Here is an 18,909-nt window from a genome sequence, read left to right as displayed (position 1 = left end):
TCGCATACATACAAAAAAGAAAACACAGGGTTACACAATTTCAGAAAAGTTTTTCCCTAAATAATTGTCGATAAAGTGAAGTAACTAGCAGTTGGCACAGAAATAAATATATAGGGAACGTAAAAATTGTGCACAATACGTCTACTTTCCCATGGTGAGTAAAAGAACAGTGAAAAAATACCCTGATTGCATATCTGAACATACTGTAGCCACGTGCATATACGATATTGTTATATACTGTTAACTGAGGATGAAACGCCTTTTATAAATAGTAAATGACAACCTCGGAGTTTATTGCACGGCATAGATAGTTGACTGCTCCATTAGAGTGGAAGAGTATTCTCGAAATCTGACATGATTGCTCCATCAGAGTCGAAGATAATTCCTAAATGCTTTACATTCGGCGGTGGTAGAGGAGAGAATTGACATATAATACATCGAGGACAATGAATTAAAATAGGTACATCATCCTCGATTTGCTTGTGTCAGTTGTGAAAACAAACCAGGATATCTTTTTTGCTCATTTGTAGTAACAGAGTTCTGGAAAACCAATCTATGACAGATCGTGTATCACCTTGTAACTCTGCAACTTGGCAAAAAGAAGTGCCTTTGGCATACTGAATTACTTGTCAGTAGGATGTACAATTGATACGTCATTTACATAGACGTTGAACAATATTGGTTACAGCACCGATCGTTGTGGGACACCACATCGTAGATGAACCTTCAAACTAATCTGATCACCGATCTTGACCACCTTTGAACGTATTTGTTAAAGGGACCCCGAAATCCCAGAGATGTAATCTGTGCAAAAGTACTGTGCGGAAAACAGAATCAAATGATTTGCTTGCACCCAAAAAACAGCCGTCACTACTTCGCGGTTTTCGAAAGCATACAAGATTATTTCACATAACCGTTCCTAAAGAACAATAGTGCCTTTTGCAGGAACGAACCTGAATTGAAAACTTGAGAATAAGTTGTCTTTTTTAGACATTAGGTGATTACTCTGCACATAGCTCGGCAAAACTGGATGCCACTCACTCACACTCACTCAAAAAAATATATTTATACTGAAGCACTCACTCGCACTCACGCTCGCCACTCCGCCCTCACCACTCGCTCTCACTCACACTCACGCTCGCCCCTCCGCTCTCACTACTCGCACTCACTCGCACTCACGCTCTCCACTCGTCCCCACCACTCGTACTCACTCGCGCTCACGCTCGCCCCTCCGCCCTCACCACTCGCACTCACTCGTGCTCACGCTCACCACTCTTCGTCACCACTCGCACTCACTCGCGCTCACGCTCGCAACTCCGCTCTCACTACTCGCACTCACTCGTGCTCACACTCGGCGCTCGTCCCCAACACTCACACTCACTCGCGCTCACTCTCACGACTCCACCCACACCACTCGCACTCACTCGCGCTCACGCTCACCCCTCGTCCCCACCACTCACACTCACTCGCGCTCAAGCTCACTATTCGTCGTCACCACTCGTACTCACTCGCGTTCACGCTCAACACTCCGCCCTCACCACTCGCACTCACTCGCGCTCACACTCACCACTCGTAGTCCCCACTCGCACTCACTCGCGCTCACCACTCCTCCCTCACCACTCGCACTCACTCGCGTTCACGCTCACCATTCGGTGTCACCACTCGCACTCACTAACGCTCACGCTCACGACTCGCATTTCCTATTTACACTCCCTCGCAATCGAACTCACCCCTCGCAATGGCCACTCACACTCACTCGTACTCACCACTCGCTTCCTTCACTCACGCACTCGCCACTCCCATCGCCCGCTCACGCTCACTCACAACCGCCACTAATTCACATTACAACTCGCTTTGTTCCTTTGCAGAACGGGAATTTAATTTTAACTTCGCTTTGTTTGTAAACCAGATGAATCGTTCCATTTTGTGGAGACCTTAAATGTGGCCATATTGACACCGACACCACAGTGATGTCGTTTCATGAAGCGAAAAGGAAATTCGGTGTTTTAAGAGCTTCACATTGGCTATGGGGCGTGCCCCATAACAATCGCTAACTCCGAAAAACTTGATTCAACTGACAAAAAATCAAACCGTTCTCTTAAGAGAATTAAAACTCGAAGCTTTCTCCCGTGCAAACTGAGTCAAAGCCTCAGTTTAAAATCCAAACGGATTCAACAGTGTCGAAATGGCGCAATCGGATAGACGTCGGCTTCATATCGCGGGGGACCCAAGCGCGATTCGCACCATGGGAAAGGTTTTTTTCTTGAGGCGCTTCATGTGCCTTCGCTTATCATCATCATTGCTTTGTGAAACCCACTATAAAGTTCGCTTTCCTGCGGTGCTTTTTACTCAGACGCCGACGCCACCAGTGAGGAATGGAAAGCTTCATTTCAAAAATGGCGAAGCTTGCATTAGGTGGTGAAAGGCTTGAACCACATCGAGCTGGGTGATTTCTTTCTATGAAAGCATTGATTGGCCCACTAACACGCATTGCATTAGGTTCGAAATTATTTATTTACATGTTGCCAGAATGCAATCCGGGAGTTGTTTTCGAGATGTGCGATTTATGACTCTTCGGAGCACCAAAAGGTAGTCGTGCGTACTAGGATTAGGTCTGAAGCCGGTTAGCGATGGATGAAACCAACCAGTGCGCTCGAGATGGAACTGATGTCGGTTGTTAATTAATCGGTCGATGACCTTGCACATGATAGGAGTTAGTGAAATAGGTCGCAGATTTTCAGGTTTTCGCGGGCGTCTTTACTAGGCTTCGTGATGGGATGAATGATGGTCGTCTTCAAGTGCTCGTGGACTTGTCCCGTTTCCCATGATTCGTTGACAACACTCAGAAGGGCTTCATGGCCGTGCGTTGGCAGATTGCGGACATCTTCCCAAGTGATTTTATCATGGCCTGGAGCGGATCTAGATTTGCCTTGAGCGATGGCAACGTGAAGTTCTCCCAGGGTAAAAGGAGTGTTGAGTTCGTCTAGAGGGTGTGGTATGTCTATGTCGGAAAGAGATTTTAGTGCCGTTTTATCCTTCGCAGCATGCGGAAAGAGAGTCTTGATAATAGTTTCTTCTACGTCGTAATAGTCAGACTTCAGTCTCATTTGTCAATGATAGGAAGCTTTGTTCTCCCAGGGTAAAAGGAGTGTTGAGTTCGTCTAGAGGGTGTGGTATGTCTATGTCGGGAAGAGATTTTAGTGCCGTTTTATCCTTCGCAGCATGCGGAAAGAGAGTCTTGATAATAGTTTCTTCTACGTCATAATAGTCAGACTGCAGTCTCATTTTTCAATGATAGGAAGCTTTGCTTTACCGCAAAGGCTGCGAAAGATGCCCCATTATAAGTGAAAAAGGCCTCTCCCTCTTGCCGGAGCCGATGGCAAAGATTTTGCCAGTTTTCACTTTGTAATGTCTTTTGGTAATCGTTGATTTTCTTGTATAGTCGTTTCAGTTTAATGAGGTCAGGGTGACGTTTGCCACGTTCTTGATACTACCTGGTGGGACATTGAGCTGTTCGGAGCAACCTATGCATATGGATATCTGGGTTGTCAACCTCAACAGTGCCGATGACTGATTCGGCAGGAGATGTACGAGCATAGGAGACGTTAAGTATAAACACATTAAAGAAGTCAGCACGAGTGAATGCAACCTTGCCTTTGATAGCTTTCCATGCTCTCGCTTGGAACGCGTGGCCGAACTATGTACACTTCGGGGAACAAAGTAGGGCAGTAAGCGGGATGCGTATTGACCGTCTTGACATTGCTTTTGGCGTCACTCGCGAAGTGCTGTGAATGCATATTCTTGTGCCGCCTTTTGGTATCCATACGGTGCCGTGAACCGTGAATGGCGCTAAAAAAAGGTTACTGCTGATAAAACAATAGTGGCGGAAGCGGTAATACCTTGTGTTATGCAACTACTACGGCGGCATGCGCTATCGCAGCGCGTGATGTGTATGAACACTGAAAGCAAACGTTTTAGTTTTACGGGCCTTCGTGTCTGCGCTCCGCATAAACGGTAATCGTACTCATAAGTTTACTCCTTCCACTGACAAAAAATGTCATGACTTTTTTTATTTCCTTGACTTTTCTTACTGCTAAAATCATTTCTTGCGACGCTTATTCTCCCACGGCTGCCCGAGCGAGAAACCTGTACGGAACGATGGCATGCTGCCTTTCGCGATTGTGGCTGCCCTTCGCGCAGCAGTAGCGGCGCTGCCACTAATTCTTTCCTGCAGCCTTTTGATCCTTTCAGACCCTGCAACTTGCAATTATAGCTATGTTTCTTAAAAAACTTCCGCAACACAACGTCGAACCCCACGCAGCGCGTGTGTTTTTACGTGCGCTGAACGTCCGGTCGCGACATCCACGACCCAGAGTTTCTAAGCGGCGGCGAGAGGCGGCGCTGGAGTCGCGAGCAAACTAAGGTCCCTACCTTAGCGCGAACTGCAGTGTCCGCTGCGAACGCGGGTTTTCTTCGGCGGCATACGGGCATACCGGGCATACGTCGCGTTGGCGATCGCGGAGGCGGCGATGTGGCGGCGGCGGTAGCGACCTGCACTTTGTCGTTTCTGCCGCGCAACAGATTGCCGCGCCGTCCGGGCGCCTGGTTGTAGCTTACGAGGGCTTACGAGGTTGGCTTCCGAACAAATGCCGCCAACATCTCCTAAAGTTATTCTCTTTCTCTTTGTGTATGGAGGGAGGTGGGGGCGCACAGTTTATCGTGAACGACTGCGCGCTGGGCTGACCTGCAGGCCTTCGGCGACCGTCGACAAAGTCCCGGGCAAAGGCGTCCGTGTGTCTAGACGGGGGCATATTGTAAGAAACTCTATGGACGGGGGGGACAGTATTGGCGGTGAGCGCGAACACAGGCGGCGCTGCGAAGCCCGCCTCCGTGACGTCAGCTTAGGGATTCTCGCATTTGTCGTCTGCTTCACTCAGGCTCGCTCTCCCTGCTGTTTCTTTGCGCTCGGTCAACGTCTGATGCTTGTCCGCACCAGAATTGGCGTGTGGGTAACTTTTTATCATAATAATAGGCCTAAAATCTCATACACTAACACTAAGTATAGTTTTGGATACCGCTACGGGAGAAACATTGCCGGCGCCACCCCATTCCTTGCGAAGCCGGTCCTGAGCGGAGCGCGAAGAGTCGGAGCTAGGCGTCAGCTTCTCAAGTAAGCATTCGAACAAAAGGAACAGTCAGCTGCTAATAACCGACAACAGCGAAAATGGAAGACCAAAACAAATTCTAGGCCTTCAGGGCTGTTGGCTTTGGTAGAAGGCATTACGATTCCCGGTAATCATATGTAAGGCAAAACAGTTTTTGCAACCTTGCCGCACGCTCGAACGTGTTTTGTCACATCACTTTACGTTGTCAAGGCATGAAAATTTGCCGACATGCACTATAGACTGCAAAAACTGTAGGTTGAGTTCCAAATAACCCAGTGTGTATATACACGCGTGCTGATTCTATACCAGGCATCTAACCAGTATGGAAGTTTATTGAGCAAAACGAGTCACGTCTTCGTTAAATTTATAGTAACACATATATGTTTGTTAAGACCTGGAGGGATATTTCGGAACATTTTGCACAGCCATATCAGAGTCCTTCAACGGTTGAAGGACTCTGGCCATATCTTCCCGATATTCGGATATGCGTTATAGGAAAACTACACTCAAGAGGAGGAGGAGGAGTAAGGGGAGGAGGGGAAAACTTTATTTCACAATTAAAGCGATCTGGTTAGTGGGGCGGGTCCTCAGTCCAGGACAAGAGAGTAAAAGTAATTTTCTTCAAATCATAGAACGCCATCGCGAGTAGAATAGGATAGGGGGGGGGGGGGGGAAGGGAGGAGGCGAGGATACACGGCGCGCCAGCCAGCCCGTATGCGCGAACAAGCGCTGTTTCGAATATGCGTCGGTGTCGCCGACTACGAGAAAAGGAAAACAAAAAAAGCAAAGGGTGGGGAGAAAGCACGCGCCGGCTTGTAGGCGCCGCCGAGGTAAAAAAAAAGAAAACTTCGTAGAGCGAAAGTGGTGGTGGGATCCCCCACGACAGATACCAACGGCATAGAAGCGCGGTTACGCGAAGAATGTACCCAAACTTAGGACATAATTGCAGTACGCGCGTTGCGCAGAAATGTACCGTGCTTTTGATCAGTTGAGCCATGTTAAAAATACTGCTTTACCGTTAAATTTGAGGTTGTCAAGGAATTATAGTACAGCGTGACGTCGTTATAACAAAAGCGTGTAGGAAGCTGCCAGATAATTCTAAGCGTGCAGCTGTGGCAAAACTGCAAAACAAGAAAATGTTAGTTGAACTTGCACAGTGCTTGCGATATATTAAACATTTAAAATTCTAATATTTGTACAGTAGAAAGATCTAAACAAAATAACTAACAACTGTGCGGCCACTGCAAATATTTTACTTTCTCAATGTGTCTTTTTTATGCTGTCCGTTTCTTTACCGATTTCAACAACTTATTTTTTACCTCTTACGCAACCTTTTCTTTACCCTCTGGTATTCTTTAAGAAAACGTGTAGTGAAAAGTTGAGTTTTATCTGTGCCATAACTGAACTTGCTTGTGTATATCTTTTTTTCTTTTTCGTCCATACTGCACGTGTTTGAAATTGAACGGTTTGGTTCATATTTTGCTTTATACTGTCATTTTACTACCAACTATTATTGCATTAACAATATAATTTGCCAATAGGTTTTACATTTATTTGCATTTTTAAAAACAAATCCTTTCGTTTTTAAGCGAAGCTTTCTTTGCCTGGCTGATGGAGACCGTTTGCGAAAACGCACTGCAGGAAAGCCAACTTTTTGACGATGATGATCGTGGCGGGTGAAGTGAAAGGAGTTTGAACCCCAGCGATCAAAATTGAAACCCCCAACGATCAAAATGCATGCCTCAAAAGCTTCGCGTTTCAACCTTATTTGTCGTTGGACAAATGGCATTTGAGTTTTACAACTGCGAATGCTGTTTGAGCTGGTGGTTGGGCCGGCGAACCTGCGCAGAAAAACCTCGCCGAGCGAGGACGTCGTCGTGCGCGCCGACACCGCTCGACCTTGTCGAACGCTCTGCCCCAGCCTGCCAGTCATGGAGAACTTTCAGCGGCAAGTTCGGAAATCCATGTGAGATGCAAAAGTCCGGTCTGTAATGAAGGTAGAGATGGTGTAATAGAAGAGCGCCACTCCCAAAGACGAGCAAGCGCGGCGCGAAAGCCGCTACACCGCTACTCGAGAACGGAGGAGACGACTTTGGTACAATCCCGAATATCGCGCCGGTGAAGCAGCAGCGAAACGTCCGATCCGGAGTTACGAGCTCACGTACATTGTACCTACATAATGACCGAGTGTTCATTGCTCTTTTGGGGCTAACCACGACACCACGCAGAGAGCTTGACCGTGTCTCAAAGCATAACCAAGCAAAAAACTTGGCCGAGCCTCCAACCATAATGGCGGATAAACTTAACCGAACCGAAAATAAGTCGGGTGGGGCCGCCAGTTTCGCTGTTTGTCCACTCTTCGCAACTACAGTGCGAAGCTGCTCCATTTCTTGTTAATATACTGCATTAGGCTGTTAGCGTAACTTGAGCGGGTTTTCGCATGTGACCACCGTTATGTACAAATACCCTTTCACAAGGGAATTTATTGAATTGTAAAACAATAAAGAAGTAAATAAAAGTCGCTGGTTTTGTGAGCAATAACTATGCGTTCCTGATTACTTTGTGTGGGCATACACAGTAATCCCTCGTTATAACGAACACAGCGCGACGGCGAAAAATTTCGTTATAAGCGGTATTTTGATATAAGCGACCACTCGAGAAAACTAAACTCGTAGAGCTTTATTTGCGCCACAACTGCGAGGAATCAAAGCACAATGTATTCTCTGAAACACAACTTTATTCAGGTGCAAGGAAGGCAGTGAGCTTTGGCTGTTTCATGTTCTTGCTAGGCGCGAGCAACCCCTTCTGTAATGTGACCAAGCAGTGACTGGCGTCCGCACGCCTCGCAGACTGCAGAGCGAAGGAAGAGGAGAAGGCTGTGGCTGCTTTTACAGGGGGGTGGGGGCGCCAAGGAACGCTACGAGAGTTTCGCGCTGGAAAGCGCCGCAAATTCCACAGCTGGAATCTGAGGTTGTGTTTGTTGAGCTCAAAAAACGTTTACCCGCTCATTGTGAGTACTCAGCACAATCATGAAAACTGACCGGTTTTAGGGGCTCTGCATGATTACTGGGCAATGTTTTCCCGAGGTGTGCAGCCGTAAAGTTTGCAAAACGAGTTTTTGGGCACCCCGCTCTCGACGACACTTCGCGCACCGTCGCGTCCACGCCATGGACCAATGTCTCGGAAGAAAATTCAATCACCCTAACACGCATATCGACCATTTGTCTTAAATCGGATGGCGCAAAACGAGTATGACGGGCTCGAGAAAATCGCCGGGGAAACACCAGCTTGTCAACTCGCCATATTCACCGCCTGACTCGCCGCTGGGTCATCACTGCTCGGCGCCGCCTCCGCTCGCCACTTCACTCTAAGCGGGTCCAGCTCTTCGTGCGCTTCGAGTAATGCGGCCTAAAATGCATGCGTTTGGGTTGGGACCAGAAGAAATTTCGAATAAAGCGATATTTCGAGTAAAGCGATTTCGTCATAATGAGGGATTACAGTATATGTGCGCGCGCTTATGTTTTGTACGCGTGGTTTTACCTCTTTCCTGTAGAATTACTCAGAACAATCAGAGTAGTCGTCAAAGAGAAAGATGTTAATTACATTCATAGAGGGCTAAGACAGCCTTAATTTACGTGGCCGGTGTAGCAGCTCACATGGTTTGTGTAGACATTTCAATAAAAGCTGCCTTTTCTGTCCCGTCCTATCTCGCGTGGTGAGCATTAGGGCTTTATTTTATTTTTCTTATTTTGATTGTGTCGACGTCCCAGTAGGGTTCCCCGATTTTCACAAGTATCAATGCATTGATTTTGTTATGAGCGGCATTAGCCTTTTTGGCTGTCTACGGAACGAGTTTTCTGGGCATAGAATGCGTACTTATTTGAGCTAGAATTTAAATTTATCATTAATGGGGTCTCACGTTTTCTTAAGTCTATGTACGGTTATTATACCCACCTGTGTTAATACCCCACTTTCAACGCGGTAAACTTCGCTTTTGGCAAGTGAAAACAAAAAATTCTCGCAAATTTTTCGCAAGCCATGAATCAAAGCTTTTCAGGACTTATGTAACCTAGTTCGTTCACGCTCTACAAAACAAAAAAACACTGCAAATTCTGACAGCGGTAGCAAACATAAAAAAAAAAAAGATCCGTTCGGAAGGAAAACTCGGTAAAGCTGCTGCCATCTTTCAAAGCACTGGCTAGCGTGTGCGATTAATCCTATCGCTTAGCGCGCTATCCACGGCACTAAATTTTCCCAATGAATTCATTACAGACAACCATCCAAACAGTTTATTCCAAAGAGCAATCCAAGCTGGAACAGGGCTCACAGCGGTGATGTCCAGTAAAACTGGTAAAACACCGCCACGAAAGGATAGAAAGATGGGAGCAAGGTGTAGCAAGGCGGGCTTGGCCTTGAGCGCCGTTGATTGAGCGCTGGGCAGAAGAGGCGGTGGAGGCAGGCCGCGCCGTCGTGTCGCGGCGGCGGTCATGATGGCGACGAGCTGCCGGGCAGCCGCCACCCTCCCCCTTCCCCCCACATTTTCCCATCCGCAAGCGGCGCCAGCCTGCCGCACAGGAGCACAGCTTGATGCTTGATCCTAAACTACGCCGTCACGTGTTCATTTGGAAAGTTTCCGCGAAATAAGGGGAAGGATGGGAGGGAGGATCGGATTCACTAATACCCCTAAAAAAGCTACGCTTGAGAGTACTGACACTTCGTGCACCAGGAAGCGTCTGGGGCCATTTTGTTTCTGTCTGTCGTGCTGCCACCTCTCCCAACGAAACCGCTGCTGGTTGTGACGGGCAGAGTGCGACCGGGCGCTCTAGCGTCCGCGCTGTAGAGTAAAAGAGAAAGGAGAGGCGCCCAGAAACAAAATGGCTGCGCCAATGTGTAAATAATTATCACGTGGTGCCGACCGACCAATGAAAATGCTGGCGGCACACAACAATCAGAGAAAAGAGTGCCGCTACTCTAAAAGCCTTTATTTAGTAACGTTAGAATTAACCCGGCAGTCGGCACCATAGCACCGCGCATTTCGCGAGTGCACCCGCCACTCACGAGTGGCGAGCGGGGCTCACTACTTGCGAGTAGTGAGTGCACTCGCACTCGTGAGTGGTGAGAGCACTCGCACCGTGAGTGGTGAGTGGGGCTCACCGCGAGTGGAACTTGCACTCGTGAGTGGTGAGCGGGGCTCGCCGCGAGTGGCACTCGCATTCGCGAGTGGCGAGTGGCGCTCGCCGCGAGTGGCACTCGCACTCACGAGTGGTGAGCGGGCTCGCCGCGAGTGGAACTCACACTCGCGAGTGGCGAGTGGCGCTCGCCGCGAGTGGAACTCGCACTCGCGAGTGGTGAGTGGCGCTCGCCGCGAGTGGCACTCGCACTCGCGAGTGGTGAGTGGCGCTCGCCGCGAGTGGAACTCGCACTCGCGAGTGGCGAGTGGCGTTCGCCGTGAGTGGCACTCGCACTCACTCGCACTCGCACTCACCAGCCCAAAACGATGGCGAGGCTCACTCACCACTCACTCATGAGTCGTGAGTGGGGGGTGTGTGAGTGCACTCGTGAGTGAGTTTGCCGACCTATGACTCTGCATAAGTGTTTTTATAAAATCTCACTAATCGGGGTAAAATCGAAATTGGTTTGAAGTCAACCTGTGTGAAATAGCGATTTTTATGTAATGTAACTGATTTTAACAAGTGCAGTTTTTGATTTATCTAGAAAAACCCCAAGCTCACTTTAACTACTCAGCATAAACAAAATCCAATTTTTTAGAGCGGGATATTACGTCGCAACTCCTAGACAGGTGTACCACCTAAACTAGGCGCCCTCGTTTGCTTAAAGCATAATAGTATGTTGTGTAAGTCATAAGGAGTCTTAAATTAAGGAATGCAGATGACTCTAAACTGCTGACGTTGTCGCAACCTTGGATGGACGCTGAATCCGTACCCGACGATATTCTAGCGAAGTGAACATTGAAATCAGTAACTGCGGATACCAAATTGTTGAAATGTTTACACAACACGGCAACTGATAGGGTAGGATTGCGACCAAACATTTGATTAATTATTGACCAAGTTTTTCTATGGCTATATCTGTTTTTTCAAGGATTTACTATGATATGAGCGCTTCGCGGACCGAATTAGCGCATTTACCTTATTTGTAAGGACTTTGTATAGGCTTAAATGGGGGAACGCCAACACTTCTCCCACATTTTGTCAGTTTTATAGCCCTACGAATTTCAGGGCTAAACCAAGGCAAGTCATTAGTGCGTTTTTAAGTTTTTGTGGTTTTTTTGGTGCAGTGCCTTTAATGCATCTATAAAGTTAACAAAGGTATTGTAACCTTTCTGTGCAGTTGCCCCTGCCACCATTAACGCATTCCAGGGTATCGAATTCAGCTGTGTAGAGAAATGGTACCTACAAGTGCTCGGGTGAAACTTACTTAAGCACGGAAAAATAAGCATGGAAACCTTCAAAGTAATGGTATGCCAGTTTGCGCTTCATTGCTACCGAAACAAATGCGAACAAATGGCGCCATAACACTCATGGTGTTGATACACAAAGTTACCAATTTCGTACCAAGTTGCTCTTCCCGTGAAGGATTTTGATTGATTGATTGTAGGGTTTAACGCGCCGACGCAGCGCAGGCGATGAGGCGCGCCGTAGTGGAGGGCTCCGGATCAATTTCGACCACCTGGGGATCTTTAACGTGCGCCAAATCTCATACACTTGGGCGTTTTTGCTTTTCGCCTCCATTAGAAAAGCGGCCGCCGCGGCCGGGAATCTAACCCGCGACCTCGTGCTCAGCATCCCAATGCCTTAGCTACTGAGCCACCGCAGCGGGTTCCCGTGAAGGGGAGCAGATAGTTGGAATAACCCCTGATTTGGCAAACACGTTTAAATATTCGCAAACAGGTGGGCGCGCTGGAGATAAACTATTTGTGTCGATATCCCCAACGAAACAAGGGAATGAAGTTGAGGGCAAGGAAAGTAAGCAATCGTCTTGTTCGCTTACAAAAAGGTTCGCATTTTCGGAGGGTAATTTAAAAAATTGGGAGAATTGGTTTATTTGTATCCAACTTGACGATGCGCCAGTCAGGCATTCGGCTAAGGTGAACCCTGATACCAATGATGACGTCACACATCGTTCATGTACAAAGGCCATGATGCCACCGCCCCTACTGACACGGTGCGTCAGCGTGAAACTAGAAGAGTGCGGATGCATAAAAATGAAACAATGTCTTCATGGTTCATAATTTCAGTTAGTACGAAGGCATTCATAATGGAATCGGTATTTTGTATGTTACCAAAGGATTCGTTCTAGTGCTGACGGATACTGCAAATGTTACCGTGCAGAACTGCGAAGGACGTGCATCCTTAGATTGCCAAACTAACAGTCAGTCAGGCTCGCAGAACTGTTGAAAACATTGTTCAATAATAATGGCATCAGTCTAGGTCGGTGCCATTGTTCACTTTTACACAAGCATGTTTATGTCAGAGTAATGTTATACGCTGATAATTAAGCGGCAATTTCTCAGCTTTCTTGGCGAAACATTTCCATGTCTAGGCCAGACGTACTTATACAGTCTTCCATTTCCCTTCTGGCGGGTTGCCCAGTATAGTTTTCTGTTGTAGGTGATCAAGTTTTCGGCTTTTGCACTACACTTGCAGGCATTATATGCATTGAGAATGTTTCACCTGTATTTTTGTAGAAGCACTAACTCTTTTTGCATCAATTCGGGACTTCTGAACTACTTGAGGAAAGTTACTGCTTCCCGCGAAACCACTCCGCAAATAATTGTTAGATATCTGAAGTGATTACATTCGATATCTGTTTCAGAGTGGCGCCGGCACAATGGCAAATAAAGTACGCGTTTCGGAACCCCGAACGCGGACCACACGGCCGTGGTGTCGGGTTTCAATCTTGGATCAGGACTGTGTTTTTTTTCAACTGCGAGAATTTTAGGGAAGCTCTATAGCTTTGTGTTGCAGCCGTATGGCTGCATTTCAGGTGGACAACGTCATCCCTCACACAAAGGTGGTCATGTTGAATACATCGTTGTTACGCCTTGAAGCGTGTTTTAAAGATTTGTACTGAACCTTTCATGAGTAATGTGAGCTTGCTAATAGAAGTACCAACCAGGCGAAAAAAAAGTATGTTTCCTCTGAGAGTCCTCTCTGCTTGCGCTGCGAACACGGGTGTGTGTCTTCCTGACATTAGGCCCAATGTTACGCTTTGACGTCTAACGTCCCCAACCTGACCGGGCAGTGTGACGTAGAATTAGCTTCACGTTCCTTGCCACGTCTTGATCTGCGTGTTGCTGTAACGCAATGTTGAACATGAATGAAGTCCTAACAGGACGATGGCACGACGCTCTCAGACGTTGCAATGTAGAGAAGGACGCAAAAGGACAAGTGTATGATGATGATGATGAAGGGGGGCGGGGCGGGGGTGGTGGTGGTGACGACGACGATGATGGAGATGCAAAGAGAACTTCGTGAATTGGACACTACGGCTGTCTATTTCAGCACATCATTAGGAGCTTTTAACTTTCGAAACATTTGACGACCTAAAATGTATTGTACACAGTGGTGTGCGATAGCACACTCGCTCAGACTGGAGCCATGGCTATAGTGCCATCCGATGGCATTCGCGAGTTTCGGGTTGGGCAGGCGCGCTGTATAATACCTAACATTTGGCCAAGATAATAACAATCATCTTCATTAGTTCGTGGCCAACAACAGCGCATGGCCTTAATCATAGGTACACTGGGCGAAACAAAGAATATAAAGGAAACACAAACAATTTTGATCTGTACACCTAAAAGGTAATGTAAATACAAAGAGAAAAATAGAAAAAGGCGATAATACACTTGAGCCATATCGACACTAAATAAACGTAATTTATGGCGGCCTTCTCATTGTAAATGCCTTCTAGCCATATAATATACGGAATCCTTTCATACGAGAAAAAGTAGAACCTACTCGAAAAAAAAATAAAGTCAGGGAAAGATATAGAGATAACCCTATTTAACTGATGACGTAAGTTGTTTACAATCAATGATGTTGTGGAAGGAATAAACAAAGAAGCAAATCCTCGCCCAGCCTCTTTTTAGACAACTGACCCAAGTGAAATTTTCCCAACTGATTTTTATACTGAAATTAACCTACAATATCAAAATACCTGTCACAATTCTAATAAAACGTTTGACGCAGTAGGAGTTCTTCACAGGTAAAGATGCCATCAAGTGTATTCACTTTTGAGGATTTAGCCACACACCCATTGGATCGCATGTACGTGTCTTGGGAACTACCGTACTTACTCGCATAAGGATCGCACTGGCGTATAGATCGCACCCTTGAAGTTCGTCGTCAAAGTTACGACATTTTTTTTATTTCCCGCGCAATGATCGCCCCCTGAGCTTTCCGCAGCCTAATGTGTGCCCAGTCCAGCTGACGATGGTCGTACTTTCCTACGTTTCCTCCTCTTATGAAGCGGTAATGGCAACCTTATTGCTGCATACTTGTCGATATTAGCGATACCAGCAAGGATGAGTTCATTATTTGTACTGTAGAAACTCTCATTAAATGCACATAACGCACTCCCAAGACAAAGAAAAAAACGCGCCCAGCTAGCTGCGTCGGCAGCCGTGTCCCGCGCTGTGACAGCAGCAGCCTCTTATTGGTTGACCGACCTGTTATCACCTGAGAGCCAACTCGTTCCGGTTGCGGTGCGTTCCACAATTCATGACATTTTGCGTCACTTTGCAACGCGGATGGCGGTGGTCTCTGGAGTTTTTATTATGTTTTTACTTATGATGTTTATATGTTCACGTGACCTATGCTAAAAATTCTGACCCGCAACTTACTTGCGTTTTCTGCGCTGAAACGTTTTTCGTGAAAAATATTCCTTGCGTAATGAACGCACACCTAAATTTGCATCATATTTTTGGAAAGAAAAGTGCGATCATTACGCGAGTAAATACGGTAGTATCAGCATCTCACAGTTACCTTGTAGAGCCACAGGCATTCAGTGGCCACTGTATGGGTTTGATCTCACTCGAGAGAATTTGAAAAAAAAGCAAAATACAACTAGGCACTAAAAGGAATGCAAAACTTCCGAATGAAGCTGTTTTCGTGGAGAATGCGACAAGCAGAGTACTCGATAATTACTTATCGAGTAGCCAGAGAGTTACACCGAAGCATGGGAATGGTTTAGGCAAGGCGTAAATATGGTTGAGACTGACCGGGCGTGAAAGATTTGCTATCTGCAAAGAAAAGAAAACTTTACACGTAACCACTTAACTGCAAAGACGACGGAACAAAAATGAAAAAAAAAGCCACAACGTATTACCACCGGTTATATTCCGAGTGTAAAAACAAAAATCGATAACTTCACAGTAGACAAATACAAAAGAGCCGCGAAAGCTGCTAATTTCGAATAGTTGCTGGTGTGAAAGCATCCAACTAAGTGGCCTCTGAAAGAAGATACAAGTTGTGCGCAAACATACGAGATAAGAGAAATATAATATTCTGGGGTGTAAAGAAGGTCCAAAGCGATTTTATAAGTGCCTTTGCAGCAAATAACCCAACAATTTTCAGTATAAAAACAACTAGTAAGCGCAATTGGAACAGAGTTTCTACAGTATCTATAAATACCGGAGAGAGACACTACCCAAATATTAGTGTACCTTATTACAGACTTGCAAGCGCAGAAACAATTCATGAAGAAAATTTTAGAAATATTCGGGACCTCACGAGTCAGTGCAACTTTCCACAATACGTTTAAGGCGGTATTGCTTCTTAAGCGATTAATGAAGGGAACCTTAGAAAAAATGGGCCTGTTTAGAGTATGATAAGTCTTTACTTAAAAATAACTACGACGATAACTTCCGTAGTTTTTGTTTTATAGCTCTAGTCGATTCAAAGTTTCTGTGACCCAATCAACGCACCAGAGTCACAAGCCGGCTCTGCAAATTTTATTCATGAAGAAAACACGTTTCTTTCTACATAATACATTGAGATATGTTTCCCCTGTGGACAAGGACTAGATACCGGGGCTACATATATAAAATTTCCGTCAAAAGTAAAGATATCGGCCGGACACGTCTGTTCTATCTCTAATGATAATACTCCGAAGACTCTTGCGGCGGGGTGTGGTTTCGCCCAGCTCTGAAGAAAAATGAGGCCAGGTACAGAGGGAGTGAGGCCTGGTCCCGAGCTCTGACAGCAGCGTACAGCGGGCAACGATTTCTGGAAATTCCTGATGAGTTCCTGGGAGATACGGAAGCTCCTTCCACCTGTTCACGGCTCGGTTACAGTGCCAAAGCTGCAGCCTATCACGGGAGAAATCAGTGATCAAACAGAACATTTCCCTTCTTTGTATTTCGGGTTTCAGTGTGTTTTTATTCTTTCACAGCAGGGTTATATTAACATTGAATATTGAATTAAACATCTCCGACAACTCCCTCTTGTGGCCGGTAAAAGGTGGGTGTCTTGGAGTGACTAATATGGTAAAAACAGTTGGTGTCAATATGTTAATATTACGTGATCAGCGTTGCGCATTGTTGCGAACATTCCCTTAGGCAACACTGTCCGATGCATTGCGCAATTTTAATCTGTCACGCTGCGAGTGGGTATTTACGTGGAGTTCTGGAATCAATCCGGCACCCAAGTCCGCGATTTACAGTTGAATACTTGTCTCATGTAATGCTCAAACATGGCAACGGGAAAATTATTGAACACTTACCCTGAACCGCTTTTCGCGAGTCTTTTCGAATGATTTCGCATACCGAGTAATTCCCAAATGCACAGGCGTCGCATTGCAAAATTATTGAACATCAGCTCTAAAGCGCCATTCTAGAAGCCAACCGAACTTCACATATCGAATTATTTCCCAATGCGCAAGTGTCCCAATGCACATTTATTGAGCACTTGCCCTGAAGCGCTCTTAGGAAGCCTATCAGAATAATGTGACATTCCGAATAAGTGTAATGCGGAAGCATCCCATTGCACAAATATTGAACACATGTTCTGAAGTGCTCCTCGGGAGCCTTTCTGACTAATTTCACATTCGGAATAATTTCGCAATGCGCAAGCGTGACATCTGGAAATTATTGAACACGCACCCGAAAGCACTGCTCTGGAGCCTTTCCGTATAACTTTGCCTTCCTAATAATTTTGCATTGCGCAACCATCGCATTGCGAAATTATATAATTCTTGTCCTGATGGGCTATTCGCGAGTAGTGCCATACAATTTTCCATTTCGAATAATTTCGTATAGCGGAAGCATTGGATTGCGAAATTATAGAACACTTCTCCTCAAACACTGTTCGGGAGACTTTACTATGAAGTGGCGTTCTTAGGTGTAGTTTGTTGCCTGTCTATCGATTCCAGTGTGCTTGCCAAGTTGTGCGAAGGTGTTATCTTATTTGTGAGTTGCGGATGTTGCAGGGTATTGCTGTTACGACTCCTGTAGTTGTAAGTGCCGCAGCGGCAGCCATTCGGTCTGAAGTCTTATTACCTGCAATACCAGAGTGCCCTCGCACGCATCGCACGTTGACTTCGTGGTTTAACGCGTATACAGACATAATAGTACTAATGAGAATATGACCACATGGTTTTTAAATTTTGGTGATGACAGTGTCCGCGTAACACTTAAACAATCAGTATAAATTACAGATTTGGGAATTCAATTGAGATGAATATGATAAAGTGCAAGAAGTGTGCCATAAACCCCTATCGCCTACATACTGGTATTTCTATTCATAGTATTACAGTGATTAAAGGTGGCACCATGCGCAGCACAGGAAACAGTTGTGGCAGCTTTTGAAGCGTCAGTGTAAAACTCAGTACACTTATATTCATGCTGGAGAGACACTGATAGAAAGAACATTGTTGGTAACTGACTCAAAACTGTCCAATATGTTGTCTTTTTGTTCAAGTAGTGCATGTGTGGTAGATTTTCCTGGTCGAAATCCATAGAATGCGTCCGAACTTTTGCTTTCGAATCCATATTTTCTCGTCTGAATCTATAATGTGCCTGCAAATTTTCCCCCTTTCCTTTGAAAGTCGTTTTATGTGAATGTACGAACTCACTGCGAACTGCCCAAAAAGAGGAAATAGAAACGTGCAGCCCTAGCAAGCAGCCACTCGCTTCCTAGCAGCAGGCTTAGTGGGCGTCCGGGTTTTTTATTTCGCCCGAGGCCATTGCCAAGAATAGCGGACTGGCAGCATATATGTTAAGTCATATCTTCATCCATAGTCGGATCTCTGCGTACAGATGGGCCTCTTTGATTATCGATCCCAGACTCACCGCGTACCGCCCGAAACGATATTTGTATTCCACATGCGGGACTGCGTGAAGAGCAAGCAAAGTTGAAATGGTTGACCTTTCCGAACAGAAAATTTACAAAAGGGCACGACGACCCTTCAAACGTCGACGTTCGCTTGCAATTGTGCTGTAAACGGCGGAATACTCAAGGGCCATACACAAAGAAACGTGTGTTAGAAACTTGTAGGAAGGCCTACAGAAGGAATTTCAGCATGTTAATTAAAAAAGTAGCAAAGAAGGTATGCGCCAATATTGTGTGTGCAAAGGTAACAAAGGCGAACAAGAAATAAGAAAACGACCCGAAGAGAAAATGATAGGGACGATGGCACTGAAAAAGACACTATCCCACCATTCGAAGCCTCTAGGTGTCATTTGGCAATGCCAGTAGGATGCAGAAAACTACCAAACCCGGGA

This window comes from Haemaphysalis longicornis, unplaced genomic scaffold (genome assembly GCF_048455015.1).
Source record: "Haemaphysalis longicornis isolate Haplotype H1 unplaced genomic scaffold, Haemaphysalis longicornis Haplotype H1 scaffold_3, whole genome shotgun sequence".
Taxonomy (NCBI): domain Eukaryota; kingdom Metazoa; phylum Arthropoda; class Arachnida; order Ixodida; family Ixodidae; genus Haemaphysalis; species Haemaphysalis longicornis.
This window is presented reverse-complemented; position numbering follows the sequence as displayed.